Genomic DNA, 15,399 nt, shown 5'->3' with positions numbered 1-15,399 from the left:
ATGAAGAGGATATAAGGAATCATGAATTGGCTTGACCATATTAATTTTGATTCATATATGTCTTTATGTGAATCAAACTAAAGCTTGATTGATCTCAACATTCATATCTAGAAGACATTCAAGCAAGGTCATACTATTGAAGAAATAGTTTTTCAAAGGATGTTTAATATGATGTGACTTGTGTATGGCTTGATAAGGTGAAGATAGCAAGAAAAGGGCTTCGAAGGACTAAGCGAAGGTGAAGGGCAAGCGATGGCTTGAGGACCGAGGTGCCATGGCTAAGTTGAAGAAGAGAGTACTTGTATTGAGTCGAGAAACTAATCAAGCTATAAGGTGAAGATAGCAACAGGGAAAGTACTGTAGCTCGTGGAAAGTACTGTAGCGCAATGAAACACTGTTCCTTCGGAGCATCGTAGTCGCGCATAGTAGTGCTTTATAATCTTTCAGCAAGCTAGTTAGCCGCTAACTTTACGACGCGTCGCTATCACGCCTTCACGTCGCCTGCCTTTAAAAGGTTACGCCAAGCTGTTCTGCTCCACTGCTCACTTGCTTCTCTCAAATCAAGTTTCTCTGTTCTTGTCCGTGAAAGTTGCGTCTATCGATTTCTCCCGAGCTGCAATAATCAGCTGAGGTAGCTAATCTGTAATTGATCTTCTCATTCTCTAATGTTTCCTTGACATGTGGTCTTATTCCCCATTAATTCCTTGACCTGCATGAATGAATCAGTACCTCACCACCAAGCACGTTTAGCCCAAAGCACACTCTAGTCCTGATGTGCTCGTCAAGTCCAAAGACCACTCAAAGTCCATCATTTGAATTAATGCACTCATGACCAAAGACCCACTCCAAGTTCATCACGTGAAATCCAATTCACATGACTAGCTAGCCAAATGCCAGCTCCACCTCCAGCCTCGCATCTCCTGCCTATAAAGGACACACCAAGCCTGCCAAGCCATCCCACTCCACCGCTCACCATCTTACTCTCTAAATCAAGTTTCTCTGTTCTTGCCTGAGAAGGCTACGCTCTGTTGATCTCCTTCCTCAAGCTATAATTGACCAAGGTAGATAGTCCCCATACATCCCCTACCTCCCTTCTACCTCCCCATGCCCTTAGATTTGGAAGTCATGGCTAGAATCACCATCAGGCGAAAGTCCAGCAGCTGTCCATGGTGGACGAGCTAAGGAGCACAAACGCTCGGTGCTCTCTGTGTCTCTCTCGAAGAATCCTAGCCGTATACCCGCTCTGCTCTTTGTTTAAGTCCACAGCAGCAGCTTGTCCTATGCCATGTGCTAGTAGCAAAGCTGAGAACCAACTCAGCTCCTATACACGTAAAGTCAAGAGTCATGAGCCATTAATCCACTCCACCAATTTCTTTATTCCTTTTCCCTTTCTAATAACCAACGGCAGCTCGTGGCCACTAATCACGTTTCATTTTCTCTCCTCGTGATTAATTAGCGGCCACCTTGCACAATTAATATCTCCACCATGCTAACTCCGATTCCATCACTTCTTCTTCCTAAATTCATCTAAAATCAAACCCTACCTATCCATAAAGTTTCATAATTTTTTGGAACACAATTGAATTTATGTGAATATTTATTTGTGTCTGTTTGCCGAGTACCGCGAGTTCGACGCCGACGGAGGGACGTCGATGGATCGTGGAGTCATCGAGAGTGGCTGGAGAAATGGTACTTTTGGAAGCGTGATTGGATTTCTAAGAATTTCGGCTGTCGTTGATTATTTACATCTATGCATTTGCATCAATACATATCATATTAGGAACGACGGTGGATCGATGGTATCAACTGGAGTAGCTAAAAGATGATGCTATGGTGATCATATCACGAAGATGGAATGCTAACTTTTGGTTATATTTTACCTAGGCAAGCCCCGGTGCATAACCTCTACTTTTCTACAGTTTAAATTATATTTGTGCATTAAGTTTAAGGAGTTGAATGAAACCCACTTGCATATATATCTTTATTCCTATGAGTCTTACTAGTATGATAGGATCGTGTAGAATGCTATGCTATAGGACTTCGGTAGAAGTCGAGTGATTGCCTGTCACTCGCGAGAGATAGGAAATATATTATTGGATTACTATCACTTGGAAAATATCAAAATGGTGGAAAAGAAAATGGTGACCGGGCAGGGCTATGGTTTGGGTATTGGTGAGTGTAAGGAGTTGTGTCGCCGTGGACACGGGGCATAGCTTGGTTACACTATTTTTTCCCTGTCTGGTCGGTTAAGGACCGATCGTTGCATATGACTCTAGGCAGGTCACAGACTTATTATCCCAAGCACATACTTGTGTATGGGTGCTTGGAAGACTTGTTGCTCTCTTGTCATGGATCCGGCTCTTTCCGGACCGACTGTTAGGGTTTGTTTTGGTGGAGGAGGTCCTTGCACCGCACTGAGTCCGAGACTCAGGGGCGGGGGCTTAGTGTCCCAGTTTGGACAGGGACTTGGACACCTGGGACAGGAGAGTGATGGGTTAGTCCTACTTGTGCCTAGGGTACAAGTGGGGCGTGTGTTTTCGAGGTACCCAGCTAGGGGCATTGATTCACAAATCGTCGGGCTATCCGGTACGGCTTGTCTACGGTTTAGCATCGTAGTAAGAACTGAAGATGAAAGATGAAAAAGGAAATCTAATTGCTTACCACCTGCTTGAAAGTAGCATAGGTGCTTACATAGAATGGTTAGTTAATGAACCAATGCGGCTATTAATAAAAATCGAATATAAGGATGCACGCTTAGTAATGCTTCCTGTAAATGCAACCCACAAGCCAGATAGCCTTGCATATCCTTAGAGTCTTTTCTTTCCTCCTGTCGGGTAAGTCTTGCTGAGTACAATTGAGTACTCAGGGTTTTATTCCCCCTGTTGTAGGTGACAGGTTGATGCTAGAGCTGACCCTTATGTGTGGATTCCTCCTAGTGGGCTCAGCGAGGATTCCTTTACGTCGCGATCGTAGTTTTTATTTATAACTCTCATCAAATGTTTTTATAAATAAAAGTTTCATAATCTGTTGTAGTAGGTTATATATCAATACTTCATCATATCATTAATAGATGCTTATTTCTGCTATAATTCTGATCACATGTTTAAATTCCGCTGTACATTAAATTATTTATAACTCTGATAATATGATTACATTCTGCTATTATACAATAACTATTATACTCTGATGTTGTACTAAAAGGGATGTATCAAATGGTTAATGATGATGTAAGCTTTGTTCTCTCATTTGTGATCCTGATGGCAAAAATGTAGATTTTTGGGTTCTCCCCTGGGGTGTGCCCGATGGAACCGAGTAATTTAGTGTTCTCCCTTGAGTGCTTAGTGTCTAATGGAAGATAAGCACTCCTGTGAGGCATTAGATTAGGCGGTTCTGCTACAGGTGGTATCAGAGCATAAATGAGGAAATAAAGCTTTCAAATCCTTTTCTAAGCTAAAATTTGACAACCTGTTTTTGCAAAAAGTTAGGACATTTACATGCGAAGTTATATAAGTAGCCCTATTACTATGGTTATGTATCTAGGATAGATGGCACTCTGCTGACTTAGATAGGGTTAATCAAGTTTCTGCAGGTACACTGACTCGAGCATAGTCCGATAGTATCGACTAGCTATAAGGAGAGAACGATGTGCCAAAAATCTAAGAACGGTTGCCCTATATGCTAGCAATAGTGGAAGGACGTATAGGACATGCATTTATGCATATCCTATTTGTGCATTGTAGCACTCGTATTGCTTGTAGATACACCCTCCATAGGTGTCACGACTAACTCGTTCCTGTTCTATAGTTAGGTCTGCACTGTGGCTTTGTGTTCTGTGTTCGCCCGTGGTTTCACGCCTGTCGTGACCCATGTCTCCCCGTACTCCTTTTTTGCGCTCTTGTCGGACCCTTGCCTTGTAGTCGTACTAGTCAGTAATGGCATCGCACGTCGCTCGCCTCGAACACGTGGAATTTGGTCGATTCGTCGTAGTGATCTCGCGCGGGAACCCTAGTGAACCGCGCCAGGACCACTGAGCGCTCCGCCTTTATAAGCAGAGCCTGTGTTAGCCTTGGTATCACCACTCGGCGCACTTTAGCTCGCTTAGGTTTTCCTTTGAGCAAGCTTTCGCTCAGCCTTCCTCACGACCACCGCTAGAAATGGCAGGAGCCTGGGTTAGTAGTTACTTCTTGAATGTTGAGGGTTTTCCCAAAATCCTGCATACCACCCTACAAAAGCTCAGAGTCAAAGATCATCCCGAGTATGAGGGCCGTGAGTATGAGGAGCATGGCACCAAGTGGTGTGAGGTTACTATCTACATCGGGAAGAGTGAGGAGTTCCCTGACCTCACTGAAGCCTGGAGTGTGACCGCAACCGGGTTTCGCTTCACCGACACCTACCAGGTTGTGGCCCGCAAAGCCTTGCGGTACCTCTCCTAGATCTATGAGGAGCCCATTGCCCGTACCCCCATGCGGTTCTTTCCACCTTTGGACAGGAATCGGCGGACATGGAGGGCTCGCATGGAGGCCTTGCAAGGGCGGGATGCGCAAGAGAACAGTCCTACCATAGTGCACTTGACCACGTATCTACTCGCTCTGGATGAGTAGTATGACCGGCAAGCCTTGGAACTGAGGATCTGCCTCAGTCGAGCCGAGGAGGCCAAGATCTTCACCCGGATGCTCGAGGTGCAGCTCGCTGAAGCGCATGCCAGTGCTGCAGCTGCTGAGAGCCAGAAGACTGCCATGTCGGAAGCTCTGAAGGAGGCTGAAGACTGGCATGTCCAGCAGCTGCGTGAGGCTTATCTTGTCACTAGGGCCAAGCGGAGGACGCTGGCTGCTGAAAGGCAGGATGCCTCGATCTTGGAAGGGATCCCTATCCACTCACCTGAAGGAAGGAGAACCAATGTGGCAGTGCCGCCAGCACCTCCACCCTCAGAAGTGTCAGAAGTAGAGCCCTTAATTCCTCTCACTCAGCCATTGCCATGAGAAGATGTAGATTAGTGGCCTTGGGATGCTGTACCCGTAGTAGTAGTGTTTTTCGTTGCTATCCTCCAGTATTGTGTTCGTGCCATTGTTGTTCGTCCATAGTTATTGAGATCATCCGGCAGTAGGGAAGGTGAATGCTGTATCGTGAATGGGAGCCTGAATGCCTGTATGATGTACCCGTATAAGACCGTTGGAACATGTATTTTATTTAGTTCACTGTGTTTATTGCATTCATCTACCTTAAGTTCGTGAGGTGTGCTTAAGAGTTTTCATGGGCGAAATTAAGCAGGTTGCAAGAGAAGTTGACATTCAGATGCCAGCAGATTAGCCATGAACATAGGACACTGTATCGACTAATTGTGGATATCCCAACAAAACACTTGAATCTCTTTAAAACAAATCCGTCGTTGGATTTGTATTCCTTGTCCCTTGTTGTGGAGGGAACCTTTGTTGTTTAATTTTTTCCCTTGGAATACTCCCCTTACTCTATGGTCTATGACCCCACCACCTTCATGGCGTGTAAGTTGGTAATAGTTGCCTAGTTAAAAGCTTATGGTGCTGCGATAAAACTGAGGGCTCCCTGTGGAACAGCTGCCACATGGTGATGCTGCTCGGCACACGCTGGTATCGAGGTTGTTAACCAAGTACCTTTACTAAGTTACACCACCATGCCACTTTTGCTATAAATAATTTTCTTGAAAATGTTCAAGTGTTTAAACAGGAAATCCACAATGGGTCGATGAATTAGTGTTCTCTCAAAGTAAGCAAGAGGAGGTGGTTTTGGAGGAAGAAAGTATGGCGTGGTATTAGTCTACATGAAAGACGGATATGGTTGAGTAAAGGAAAGAAAAGAAGAGTAGTAAGGAAGGATAGTCTCGAGTAGTAGGGAGTGCTTGTAAAAGCCTGAGTGGATGTCATGTCCCAAGCCCTGTGTTTAGTTGACCACGCTATGTATGCTGGGTTATTTCGTTGCATGCCCTGTGAACGCCGTCTGTGTCAGGCCCTTTAGCTTCCCTTTCTCGCATGGCCACAACATTGTACCGCACCCGCCGTCCTTGTACACTGTGCACTTTTCCTTTTCCTGGCGTCCGGTCGGCTCTCTACCTTGCACCGTCGTTTCCCGTACCGGACCCCCCCTCATTTCCCCTTCCCTCTCCTTTCTCTCTTCTTTTGGTGACATGACCGCCCGCACGCCTTTCTCCTCGAGCGGACCCCCTCTCCTCTCCTTTATTTCCCCCTCTACCGCTCGTGCAGAAAGCGCACCATGTCCAATCTTATCTTCACGGCATGAACCGTCTGTGTATCCCATCCACTCCGCCTCCACTGCCGGTGATTTGCGCTCCACCTCCGTTTGCCACTATAAGATACCCTTGGTCCTTGCTCTTCTTCTTCATCCCCATTCTCCTCGCATACGGAGCAGAGCTACGAAATTCAGTTGACCTTGTGAAGCTAGGTTCGTCAGTCTGAGGTGATGGTGTAACCTGAAGAGAAGAAGGGGTCTGGTTTTCGGAGAAGTTCAAGTCTACCTTTAGATAGCTCGATCTTAGGGTTCGCGATGTTTTACTTCTCAGTCGACTGTTTTTGGATCTGTTGGTGCTACGCTATGTTTTGGATAATCATTATCTTGTTGTTTCTCCATTGCCCTCGTCTATCTCGACTTCTAGATTAAGTCTCGATTGTACCAGGTTGCTCTTAACCATGTATCCCTAGATCCCCGTGTGGTTGAGTATTCGAAGTCATGTAATCTTTTGTGTAATCTCTGATCTATGAAATATAATCACGTTTTTCCCTTCTAGTTCTAGCTTCGAATCTCGGGATGAGATTTTTTTTAAGGGGGGTCGGTTGTAACACCCCTGGTGTTACGAGTTTATTTAGCACCGCAATTTAGGCCTAAGAAAAATTTTCGAAACGAGTTTTTTGGGTTTTTAATTTAAAACGTACTTGCTGCGACAAGTGAATCCCGTGTGACTTAGTTTCGTGGACTCAAATCAACGCTCAAGATAAATTACGCAGTGCGTAGAAATATTCAGGAATGTCCGACGACGATTCTAGAGAACATTTTGTTCGGTTAAATTAAGCATGAAAATCAACTTTTATAAATAAAATAAAATCCATTAATAAATAGAACGATACATATAAACTCACGGGTTTATTTTGTTAAGCACGAACTGACGAGAAAAAGAGCGCAACAGCTTCGTTTATTTTTTTCGGCGTGCACCATACTCGCCTGGAATCCAAACACGGTTTACTGCGCCTTGCATGACACTGTATAAAGTCAGGCTGTGTTTAGAATTTGTACTCGTCAAGCTTTCTGTGCTGAGACTTGAACCGAAGTGCTATTCTTAGATATGAACACAGAAGAGGAACATAGATGCTATGATTCTCCAACTGGAGCTATAAACGCGCCTATACATGGACTGACCGGAAATTGTATCTGTAGTGGTGTGAAGATGTCAGCTGCGTCGTGGTAAAAATGACAATCATGTCTGTTGCATGAAATATTTACACGCCTGATTACTTGCTAACCCTTTGCTGTAACCATGATCGAGTTGGATAATCCTATCAAGAAGCTAGCGCTTATCGTTGATGATCATGTGAGGAAGTGAAAATATTACTGATCATGATCATTGCTTTAATAATGATAGAGTTAAATCGTGCACGAGGAGCGCTTTTAATAATGGCAGCGGAAACATTACTGAGCATGAGCACTGTAGCACCGTGGAAATCGCTGTAGCACGAGCCAACACTATCCATCGAGTCTTGCACGGAGCGCACAGGTCACACAGAAATCACTGTAGCGACGGGGGTAGTACTGTAGTTCGAGGAAAGTACTGTAGCACCGTGAAATACTGTTCCTCCGGAGCATTACAGTCGCGCGCAACACCGCTTTATTACCTTTCAGCAAGCTAGTTAGCCGCTAACCTTATGACGCGTCGTCTGCCTTTAAAAGGTTACGTCGAGCCGTTCCGCTCCACTGCTCACTTGCTTCTCTCAAATCAAGTTTCTCTGTTCTTGTCCGTGAAAGTTGCGTCTATCGATTTCTCCCGAGCTGCAATAATCAGCTGAGGTAGCTAATCTGCAATTGATCTTCTCATTCTCTAATGTTTCCTTGACCTGTGGTCTTATTCCCCATTAATTCCTTGACTTGCATGAATGAATCAGCACCACACCACCAAGCACGTTTAGCCCAAAGCACACTCTAGTCCTGATGTCCAAAGACCACTCAAAGTCCATCATTTGAATTAATGCACTCATGATCAAAGACCCACTCCAAGTTCATCACGTGAAATCCAATTCACATGACTAGCTAGCCAAATGCCAGCTCCACCTCCAGCCTCGCATCTCCTGCCTATAAAGGACACGCCAAGCCTGCCAAGCCATCCCACTCCACCGCTCACCATCTTACTCTCTAAATCGAGTTTCTCTGTTCTTGCCTGAGAAGGCTACGCTCTGTTGATCTTCTTCCTCAAGCTATAATTGACCAAGGTAGATAGTCCCCATACATCCCCTACCTCCCTTCTACCTCCCCATGCCCTTAGATTTGGAAGTCATGGCTAGAATCGCCATCAGGCGAAAGTCCAGCAGCTGTCCATGGTGGACGAGCTGAGGAGCACAAACGCTCGGTGCTCTCTGTGTCTCTCTCGAAGAATCCTAGCCGTATACCCGCTCTGCTCTTTGTTTAAGTCCACAGCAGCAGCTTGTCCTATGCCATATGCTAGTAGCAAAGCCGAGAACCAACTCAGCTCCTATACACGTAAAGTCAAGAGTCATCAGCCATTAATCCACTCCACCAATTTCTTTATTCCTTTCCCCTTTCTAATAACCAGCGGCAGCTCGTGGCCACTAATCACGTTTCATTTTCTCTCCTCGTGATTAATTAGCGGCCACCTTGCATAATTAATATCTTCACCATGCTAACTCCGATTCCATCACTTCTTCTTCCTAAATTTATCTAAAATCGAACCCTACCTATCCATAAAGTTTCATAATTTTTGGAACACAGTTGAATTTATGTGAATATTTATTTGTGTCTGTTTGCCGAGTACCGCGAGTTCGACGCCGATGGAGGGACGTCGATGGATCGTGGAGTCATCGAGAGTGGCTGGAGAAATGGTACTTTTGGAAGCGTGATTGGATTTCTAAGAATTTCGGCTGTCGTTGATTATTTACATCTATGCATTTGCATCAATACATATCATAATAGGAACGACGGTGGATCGATGGTATCAACTGGAGTAGCTGAAAGATGATGCTATGGTGATCATACCACGAAGATGGAATGCTAACTTTTGGTTATATTTTACCCAGGCAAGCCCCGGTGCATAACCTCTACTTTTCTGTAGTTTAAATTATATTTGTGCATTAAGTTTAAGGAGTTGAATGAAACCCACTTGCATATATATCTTTATTCCTATGAGTCTTACTAGTATGATAGGATCGTGTAGAATGCTATGCTATAGGACTCTGGTAGAAGTCGAGTGATTGCCTGTCACTTGCGAGAGATAGGAAATATATTATTGGATTACTATCACTTGGAAAATATCAAAATGGTGGAAAGGAAAATGGTGACCGGGCAGGGATATGATTTGGATATTGGTGAGTGTAAGGAGTTGTGTCGCCGTGGACACGGGGCATAGCTTGGTTACACTATTTTTTCCCTGTCTGGTCGGTTAAGGACCGATCGTTGCATATGACTCTAGGCAGGTCACAGACTTATTATCTCGAGCATATACTTGTGTATGGGCGCTTGGAAGACTTGTTGCTCTCTTGTCACGGATCCGGCTCTTTCCGGACCGACTGTTAGGGTTTGTTTTGGTGAAGGAGGTCCTTGCACCACACTAAGTCTGGGACTCAGGGGCGGGGGCTTGGAGTCCCAGTTTGGACGGGGACCTAGACATCCGAGACAGGAGAGTGATGGGTTAGTCCTACTTGTGCCTGGGGTACAAACGGGGCATGTGTTTTCGGGGTACCCAGCTGGGGGCATTGATTCACGAATCGTCGGGCTATCCGGTACGGCTTGTCTACGGTTTAGCATCGTAGTAAGAACTAAAGATGAAAGATGAAAGATGGAAAAGGAAATCTAATTGCTTACCACCTGCTTGAAAGTAGCACATGTGCTTATATAGAATGGTTAGTTAATGAACCAATGCGGCTATTAATAAAAATCGAATATAAGGACGCACGCTTAGTAATGCTTCTTGTAAATGCAACCCACAAGCCAGATAGCCTTGCATATCCTTGGAGTCTTTTCTTTCCTCCTGTTGGGTAAGTCTTGCTGAGTACAATTGAGTACTCAGGGTTTTATTCCCCCTATTACAGGTGACAAGTTGATGCTAGAGCTGACCCTTATGTGTGGATTCCTCCTGGTGGGCTCAGCGAGGATTCCTTTACGTCGTGATCGTAGTTTTTATTTATAACTCTCACCAAATGTTTTTATAAATAAAAGTTTCATAATCTGTTGTAGTAGGTTATATATCAATACTTCATCATATCATTAATAGATGTTTATTTCCGCTATAATTCTGATCACATGTTTAAATTCTGTTGTACATTAAATTATTTATAACTCTGATAATATGATTACATTCTGCTGTTATACAATAACTATTATACTCTGATGTTGTACTAAAAGGGATGTATGAAATGGTTAATGATGATGTAAGCTTTGTTCTCTCATTTGTGATCCTGATGATAAAAATGTGGATTTTCGAGTTCTCCCCTAGGGTGTGCCCGATGGAACCGAGTAATTTAGTGTTCTCCTTTGAGTGCTTAGTGTCTAATGGAAGACAAGCACTCCTGTGAGGTATTAGATTAGGTGGTTCTGCCACATTTAAATTCTTTGATGTTTTGAATTTGAGTTTAGGAAAAGCCGTACTATAAAGGGGATACAATGCACAAGCTTTAATGTGCAACCAAGTGCTCATTTACCCACCAAATATCCTTAAAGCCTTAGCCAAGACAGCAAGCTTTACAATCCTATCTTTTGTGCTGCCTGGCAGGTGAGGCACTATCGCACCTGAAGAGAGGCACTGTCGTAGTACGACACTGCCACACTTGAGGAGCGGCACTGCCATGACTCAAGTGATCATTGGGGCTAGGGTGGTATTTATTCCCTTTCTCTTCCTCCCCAATGGCTCTCTAGAACCTCTTCCTCTCTCTAGCTCATCAAAAACAAAAAAGAGCTGCTCTCTCTCTCACTCACTCACCATTAGAGACCCTCAAGCTTCTCCCTTTGATTCCCTTCCAAATCCAAGAGAGTTTGAGCCTACAAACTGCATTAGAGAGTAGCCGCAACTGTCCATCATCTCCTAGAGCACTTGGTTCATGTTTAAGCCAGTGGATTATGCTTGTTACTCTTAGAGCTTGCTCCTAGCCAGCAAGAGCATCACCCGTGGAGCTTTTCAACTTGTGTGGCAGCCCCGAGAGGTTTGTAATCACCCTAATCATCTAGTGAAATCACCCCTCATCTCAAGAGTTCATTCTCTTGACTTGAGAATGAGGATAAGGTTGAAAGAGACCAAAGCCTTTGTGGCTACCTCAACAACGTGGACATAGGTAAGCCTTAGTGGTGAGCTGAACCACGGGATAAATTGGTGTGTCACTTATGTTCTTGTGATTTGCATTGCTATACTTGTATTTGTGGTGATTCTAGGGTTTGATCTCGATGTACTTGCTCGTGCACTTCTATCAATATCTTGGTGGTGGAATAGGCTCTACACTACCCCAGGAACATCAGTAATTTGCTTGATCTACTTTTCCTTGGGTAGTTTTTGAATTGTAGTTCGAGCTTGTCGGTAGGAGCAACAGTGCCACACTTTAGTGAGGCAGTGTTGTAGTGTGGCAGTGTTGCACTTTGGGAGCAGCAGTGCCGCACCTAGAATTTAATTTCTATTGCGAGTTTGTTTTAAACAGGCCTATTCACCCCCCTTTAGGCGATATCAAGATCTTTTCAATTGGTATCGAAGCTAGGCTCTCAATTTAGGGTTTAACCGCCTAGAGAGACGATGTCGATAAGTGAGGAGGTATCTCTAAAACTTCTACTTTTAGATGGTTCAAATTATGCATCTTGGTCTGCTAGTGTGCTTGATGTTTTTAGGGTAATGGGTCCTCATATTGAGCGGATTGTAGATGTAAGCATTTCACCTCCTAGTGATGATTTGACCATCTTATCTAAAGAGGAAGTGAAATGCTTACAACACAATGCTCAAGCTACTAATGTCTTATTTAGTGCTTTGAGTGAAGATGTTTTTGATGCCGTCATATTTGGAGATGATGAACCACTTGATGATGCTCATATCATTTGGACCACACTCAAAGAAAAATATAACAAGTCCAAATGTAATGAGAAGTTGCTCTCATTTGAGGAACCACTTGAGGAGTGCTCAACTTCATCGACAAATGAAGGGCCTCAAGTGATTCTCCCAAAAGGTCCAAGTGATCATGCCACATCCACTTTCTCACCAACATATGACTTAATGGAAGGTAATGAAATGGTTGGTGAGAACAATGCTTTTACATATGATACTTCTACTTCCTCTAGTTTTTGTGAGACTAACATTTTGAAGGAACAAGAAACTTGTGATCGGTGGAGGCCAAATGACGAATCCACCTCACCAAGAAACTCAACTCTCTATGCCACTCCTCATTTGGGTCTCATGGCAAAAAAAGAGAAGAATGTAGCAAGTGAGAGTGAGAGTGAAGGTGAAAGTGAGAGTGAGAGTGAAGATGAAAGTGATGATGATGAGTTCAATCAATACTTGGCACGTCTAACCAAGAAAGACAAGTTGATGGTGCTCAAGCTCATAGAGAAAATTCAAGAGCAAGAAGAAACACTTCACGAGCAAGAAGAGTTTCTCATCAATAAAATCAAATGCTTGGAGAAGTTGACCAAAAAGCATAAAAAGCTTAAGTGCTCTCATGCTAGTTTGGTCAAAAGGTATGAGAACTTATCAATTGAGCAAACTCATACTATTAACTCTCTATCTTGTGTTGTCAAATTAGAAGATGAGAATTATGTGCTCAAGGACAAGGTGGAAAGGCTCACTAGCAAGAATGAGATCTTACAAGAAGATCATGATGAGCTTTTGTGCTCTCATGAGAAGCTTATGGATTATCATGTCATGCTAGAAATTGCTCATGAGGTTGTGGTAACAATGGTAAAATCATACCAACCTCACACTCACAAGTGCACATGTACACAAGTTTCATTTATTTTATCATGTGCTAACAATTGTTGCTATCAAGCAAGCTAACCTTCCATTGAGCATGTACTTGTAGAAATTTGTGATGATTCCATTACAAAAGAAAATGAAGAGCTCAAGAAAGAAGTTGAGAGGCTAAGAAGGGACTTGATTCAATGGAAGGGCAAGTGCAATGCTCAACCTTCTCAAGATAACCATAAAGACATGGTGAAGAAGCTTGAGAAGGGATCAACTGAAGCATGCATCAAGCCCCATCAAGGACACAAGTCCAACAGTGCCAAAGTCATAAGGAAATTTGAAGAAGTGCAATCTGTCTAAAATGCAGCAGTTCAGCTGAAGGCTACAGAAGTTCTAGGATGTGGCAGTGCCACATCCTAGTGCGGCAGTGCCGCACCTAGGCAAAACAGCAAAGCCCCCAAGGCCACCAAGGTGCAACTTCAACCAATGAAGACTCTCATCATTTACTTCAAGTGCAAGAAGGAGGGTCACCATGTAAGAGATTGCTCCTTGAAGAAAGAAAACAAAGGCATGAGTAAGATTCAAGAGAAGAAGAAGAAGATGGCTCATGTCAAGTGCCTCAAGTGTTCCAACATGGGACACTGTGCCTCTGTGTGTTTCAACAAGGTTGATGACCAAGCAACACTTCCCAACAAGAAGATAAGAAGAAGCAAGAGGAAGTGTTATGGATGCAATGAGAAGGGTCATGAAATTGTATCATGTCCCTCCATGAAGGATGAAGGCTTGGTATCATCAAGAAAGAGGCTCATCAACAAGGTAGCAAACAAGAAGCAAGATAAGATGTCTTACAAGATCAAACGCTGCATTTGCTACACTTGCCGAGGAAAGGGACATCTAAGTATGGATTGTCCCATGGGTAACACTCCTAAGCTCAACTCATTATTTGATTCAAATTTGCTTAGGAGGCCCAAAAATGACACTTGTGCTAGAAAGGTGATTTGTTCATCATGTGCTAGCACAAAGGTCATTTGGGCGCCTAAGTCTCTTGTGACTAACCTTAATAGACCCAACATAGTTTGGGTACCAAGTTGTGCTTGATGAGTGTTGTAGGTACTTGAAGGTGGTATGAAGCTTTGGGGTGCTTGAGCAAGTTAATTGAAAATATTATCTCAAGCTATCAATCTTATTCATATTGTCTATTTTCTCAAGATTGACCCAAGGGCAACTTAATGGATATATTTCTAACTTCATACTCACCTCGGTAACTAGTACCTAACCCTTCCTAGCTAGCCACTTGACTTGTGTAGTCTCTAGTAGTTCACAAATATGTGTGTGTTTGTGAATTGTTAAGAGTGGCTAGAGTATTTCAAGTTTAAATGAATTATTTGTCATATGATGCTTTAATTGCTCTCTAGTAGAGCAAGATCTTATTCATGTTGTAGGTAATAAAGAACCACCTTACAAGGCAATCAAGCAAATGACCAGTGGTGACATTAGACCACAAGAAATCTGGGCCACTATAGAGGAGGATCCTCAAGTTACCACTGCTCCAGAACCAGCTGATCAACATCTGCGGCAGTGCCACACCTCTGAGCGGTAGTGTCATGCAGCAACAAGGAGCAGCAGTTGACAATAGTCTAGTTCGAGGATAAAACCTACAACCCATACTTGAGCAAGAAGAAGATGAAACTCTTGATGGAAGTGATTCATTTCTATGTGATGAAAATGGATGGTCAACTCAAGACCAATCTCTAGTGCCATAACCAAGAGCTCACCAAAACATTGAAAAGGAGTGGTAATCTTTAAAATCACAAGTGCATGATATTTTTAAATTTTACTCCTTTGTGTCTTGTGTAGCCACTTAGGAAAATAAAGCACTTGAGGATATAAATTGGTTGTTGGTCATTCTGGATGAAAAGTATGATTGGAATTGAATTGATCATCCACACCAAGCAACATACAAGACTTGGGTTTTCTTTGTGGACTTCAAACCAAGAATTTCAAGAAAGCTAAGAAAAAAGAATCAAGCTCAAGTAGAGGCACTCATCACTCACACTTCAAGAACTCTCTACTTGATGGAATCTTATCTTATGGTATATTGCCAAATTCTTATTCTTATCTTATGGCCATCAACATGTTCTAATGGTTGTAAGTATTTCTTGGAATACTTCAATTCAAATATTCTATTATTGCCATAACCTAGACGTAGAGTGAAATCCCAAGTTATTAAGTGAATAAAGTGCTATATGAGAAATTTAAAT

This window comes from Miscanthus floridulus, chromosome 4 (genome assembly GCF_019320115.1).
Source record: "Miscanthus floridulus cultivar M001 chromosome 4, ASM1932011v1, whole genome shotgun sequence".
NCBI classification, from domain to species: domain Eukaryota; kingdom Viridiplantae; phylum Streptophyta; class Magnoliopsida; order Poales; family Poaceae; genus Miscanthus; species Miscanthus floridulus.
Note: the sequence above shows the minus strand (reverse complement) of the source record.